Below are 5,302 nucleotides of genomic sequence, written 5' to 3' on the forward strand. Positions count from 1 at the left end.
ACAGTACCATTAGAGAGTTTCTCACTATTGGTGCAGTTAGAGTGGATCACATACGAGCTGATGAAAATTTGGCAGATCTTTTGACGAAAGAACTGGCCAGAGAAAAGGTTTTCAGAACCTCAGAAAGGATAGGACTCATGCCTATCGAAAAATGAATCACAATGAGGAAAACTCAACCTGTAGACTGGAGATCCCAAGAAACAGGTTCAACGGGTAATAACTGATCACGAGTGATATATAGTGAATCATGCTAAACCAAACACAAAGTTCCATTCATATGACTTAAAGTCTGAGCATGATATCCTGAAGTGTAAGAAAGGTTGAACTCAGTTCTTAATGATATCTATACTTGATAACAAGTGGGGTACTCAGCTACAAGCGTACCCTTGATAGATTCACTTGTGTGTATGTGGAAGTGAGGGTCACTTCCTATGGAGTTTTTAGGCAAACTCTGTAGAGCATTCACTAAACCGAGATTCACGTGCTAGGCCTTAAAAGCATGAGCTTTCGTACTACACCCTAATGACACTCTGTGTGAGATGCTGTTAGAGATAGAGTTCAAAACCAAGGGTTACTCTAGTATATTCTGAATCATCTACACTATGTAAAGGTTCAAGTCGTAAGACATCTTTGCTTATGCATAGTGTTGTATAGATTGAAATTGCTCGATGAAATTTTTTTCTCTCTTTTCCTTTTGTTTAAATTTCCAAGTAGGGGATTGTTGGGTGAAAATTTAACTTTCAAAACAATGAGGGAACCAACTTTTTTGGTTGGAGAATCCCATATTGGAAAATTTGGTGTTGGAAGTCTTCTTTATGTACTCCAACCTTGTGTTTTGGGTTTGGGTCCTAAGGGGTACCCATGTTTTGGAGAGAGTGAGGAGATAGACCAATGTGGGTTCAGTGGACATCCCACACGCGCGCCGTCGGTTGGGCGTGGCGAGCGTGTGATGAATATTTTTAATAAAAAATATTATTTTATTATTATTATTATTATTTTAACCAAAAAAGGGGGAAACGGTCGTTCGTCCACGCGTTTCGTCCGTCCATCCGTAACGTCCGCGCACGTTTCGTTCCTTACCGTTGCCCATCCATAACGTCTGCGCACGTTTTGCTCCCTACCGTTCAACGCTGAAGGCCTATAAAAGGCGAGGTCTTCAGCAATTCGTAATACACAGAATTCATTTTCTTAATTCCCCACTTCATTTTTCTCTCATTCTTCATCTTAGCTTTCCGAGCAGTGAGTTTAGAAAAGGTGTACGTTTCAATTGGTAACAGTGCATTTTCGATCGATTTTCATTTGGTTGTTTTATCCTGGGGACGACGTGGCAATTTTCAGACCTGCTTGCACACTTGAGTAGAGCCGCGAAACGTCTTAAAGAGAGCAAGCTCCGCGACTCAGTCTATAACGAGTTTTTGTTTTGCAGGTTTTACTTTTCGCTTGACCGCCGTCCATTGACGATTTACAGTTCGTCGTTTTGAGGGCCCTGTCGTTTCCAACATTGAAACAATCACATAAACCAGCTTTCTCTAAACTCACGGAATAAAGCTATATAAACAATATGATAATGCATTGAAAATGATTTAAGAAACCCCTAATGTTGCTACTTAATATGATAACTTCTTCAATTAAATAAAAACTTGATAACCAACCACACTTTAACATTTAGATCTTATGACTTCTGAGGTATTTAAAGTAAAAGCTATGACAACTTATGCAATTGAAATTTCGTTTCATTTTGACAATGCTTGACATATTTTTTTTTTAACCACATCCTATATCCATACTGTTGTATCAAAGTTAAAAATGGAATCAAATCTACAATTTAAAGGCTGAGAACACTAAAATTTCAAACATGCATATATATATATATATATATATATATATATATATATATATATATATTGAAAACTTTATTGAATAAATTTCAATAACATCTTTATTGATAACAGAATAAGTTTATTGTTTACAGACCACGAATTTTAGGACATAAAACCCAACAATATGTTCTTGAGAACCATGAGTGGCTAGACTCTTTGTTTTAGGGTATTGTTGGATTTACATATGGATTTGAATTAATACTTAGGAATTTTATGGAATTGCATAATTTTTTATCTTTTAATGTTATTGTTTTAATTTATATTGATTGGCCATCAATAAATGCTAGATTGAATGTTCAATGCAGTAGATTGCATGTTTAATCGAACTTGTAATATTAAATTGCTATTAACATATCACGTGCATAGTTCAGAGAGTAGTAAAAGTTGACGATGACAATGTTTCATGTCATGGGTTTTAATTTGATATCACTACGTTAATTATCAATTAGGATTACATGAAAAGGAATTGTTTTCGAAGGACAATAATTCAAAATTTAGTTCCTAGACTTAGATAAATGGGATTGTTAATTCCATGATTGACCTAAGTATTGTTCAATGAAGTATGTAATGAAAACCAACACTCTAGAACACTCTTTAACTCTGAAATTACAGTTGTTTGTCTTGTTTTATCACAATTAAATCAAAACATCACTCAACTCAACTTTCCAATTTCCTAGCTAAAATCGATAAGTTTCTGAATAGATAAGTAATTACTGTTTGTTTGATTCCTGAGGACAATACTCGGTCTCTTAAGCCGTTTTAATATATTATAACTTGATTGCATTTGCTTGCGTGTAAACATTTTACATCAAGTTTTTGGCACCATTGTTGAAGATCAAAATAACGATTTTTTCTTACTATTCAAGAATTGGAGAAATTTATACTATGGCTTATTTTTGTGCTAACTTTGTTGGAGTTTTCTTTTGTGCATGCCCCGTGATAAGGACACGCCTCTTTTGCCTCTTGATCCTAATATTGAACGTACGTTTAGGAGAAACCTTGAAGTCAAGTAAGAAGTGGAAGATGTGATGGCTGAAGAAGCGGAAAAGGCCATTAGGGATTATTTCCAACCACCCTTTCCCATAGCTCAGCTCGGGATCGTGAATGCAATGCAAACAATTTTGAGCTAAAACTAGGATTGATTCAAATGGTGAAGGACATTGATTTTAACGAACGCTCTGTTGAAGATCCTCACAAGTATCTGAGATCATTCCTTGAAATTTGTAGGACGGTAAAAATTAATGGAGTTTTTAATGATGCCATAAGACTAAGATTATTTCCTTTCTCTTTGCAAGATTGAGCTAAGGATTGGCTTAAATCAATTCCATCGGAGTTTATTGGAATATGGGATGAACTAGCATAAATCTTTTTGAACAAGTACTTTCCACCCACCAAATCTTCCAAATTAAGATATGAGATTGTAGCGTTCTCTCAATAGCCCGAGGAACAACTTTACGAATGTTGGGAGAGGTACAATGATTTATTGAGGAGATGCCCACAGCATGGATATCCTAATTGGTTGCAAATTCAATTCTTCTACAATGGGTTGAATGGTAACACTAAATCCATTTTAGATTCTACTACTGGGGGATCGATCTTTGGAAAAACTGCTACTGAGGCTTATGCTATCTTGGAGGACATGGCCACTACAAGTTATATCTGGCCAAGTGACAAAGATTCCACCACCAAAACTGCCAGAGTGTATAGAATTGATAAGGTAAGTGCTATTCAAGCTCAATTAACCATAATTGCTAACACTTTGTCTAAATTGGTTGCAGGAGGACGATCATTAAATTCACCATCAATAGCTTTACAAGCAGCCATGATAGCAGAATCTCAATCAGCTTGGGGTGCACAGAAGAGTGAGACGGCCAATTATGTTGATAGATGACATTATAGATGCCACCAACAAATTCCTACTCACTATCATCCTAGTTTAGGAAATCATGAAAATTTTTCCTATGCTAACAATAAGAATTTTTTGTAGGCACCACTTGGATTCTTTGGTGCAGAACTATCAAGTGTAGAGAGAAAATCTTCTCTAAAGGAGGCAATGTTGGAATTTGTAAAGGAATCTAGAGAAAGAACTACAAATTTAGATACCACAGTTCAAGCTCATGGGAAGGCAATTCAGAAGATAGAAGTGCATCTTAGTTAAATTGTCACTTCTCTTCATACAGTGCAAAAAGGTAATTTCCCAGTTGTCCTGAGAAGAATCCAAAGAAGGAATGTAAAGCCTTGACATTGAGGAATGGGAAAAAGTTGGCTCCTCATTTAAGGGATGACGATGATGATGAACCACTTGAAAAAGAAGTGGAAGAGCTTAATAATGAATCTAGTGAAATGCAAGAACCCGAGGAAGTTGCTAAGGAAGAGCAACTAAACGAAAAGGTAAGTGAACCATAATCATCTTTAGGTAAGTCTTCTTCACCTATACCTTTTGTGTCTAATAATATTCCTTATCCTCAGAGGTTCCAGAAAAATAAGCTAGATGAACAATTTTCTAAGTTTCTAGATATTTTTAAGAAAATGCACATTAATATTCCATTTTTAGAAGCTTTAAAACAAATGCCTAATTATGTTAAATTCATGAAAGATATTATGTCAAAGAAGAATACATTTAAGAAATGTGAGATGATTGGTCTGACTGAGAAGTGCAATGTTGTGCTATAGAAAAAGTTACCACAAAAGCTCAAAGATCAAGGAAGTTTTACTATCCCTTGCACTATTGGTTCATTGACTGTTGCTAGAGCTTTGTGTGATTTTGGTGCTTCCATTAATTTGATGCCTTTATTTATTTTCAGGAAACTTGATGTTGGAGAAGTGCAACCCACTATGATCTCTTTGCAGCTAGCTAACAAATCTTTGACATATCCTCGAGGTATTGGTGAAGATGTTTTAGTCAAGGTTAACAAGTTTATTTTTCCTGCAGATTTCATAGTGCTAGACATGAACGAGGACTCTGAAATTCTTATTATCTTAGACCGTCCATTCTTAGCTACTGGAAGAGTTTTGATTGATGTCCAAAAAGATGAATTAACTCTGAGGGTGAATGATAAAAATGTAGCATTTAATATCTACGGGTCATTAAAACATCATGATAAGGTCAGTTCTTGCAATATGATAAATGTGATTGATAGGACTGTCAAGGAACATGCTAATGTCTTACTTGCTAAAGATTATTTAGAACAGAGCATTGTAGATATTGCTTGAGATGATTTTGATACATGCTTGGATGATATTGCGCTATATATTAAATGGTCAGATAGTCTGGAAGTTTGTAGCAAAATGTATAAACTCATACCTCTTGAGTCTTTGCATGCTGTGAGTGAGGTAGAGAAACCTGTTGTAGAGTTGGAACAATTGCCTACTCATCTCAAATATGCATTCATTGGTGATTTTTCTTATCTTCCTGTTATTAT

General features: G+C 35.5%; 2 pseudogenes; both read left to right on the forward strand.

The window, feature by feature from the left end:
- The first annotated feature begins 2,809 nt into the window (after nucleotides 1-2,809).
- On the forward strand, nucleotides 2,810-3,673 carry LOC150034543 (uncharacterized; annotated as a pseudogene).
- A 29-nt stretch (nucleotides 3,674-3,702) lies between these two features.
- On the forward strand, nucleotides 3,703-5,093 carry LOC150034544 (uncharacterized; annotated as a pseudogene).
- Nucleotides 5,094-5,302: the final 209 nt, after the last annotated feature.

The sequence above is a fragment of the Benincasa hispida genome, chromosome 8, assembly GCF_027475165.1.
Source record: "Benincasa hispida cultivar pf3 chromosome 8, pf3_genome.v1.1, whole genome shotgun sequence".
NCBI lineage: Eukaryota > Viridiplantae > Streptophyta > Magnoliopsida > Cucurbitales > Cucurbitaceae > Benincasa > Benincasa hispida.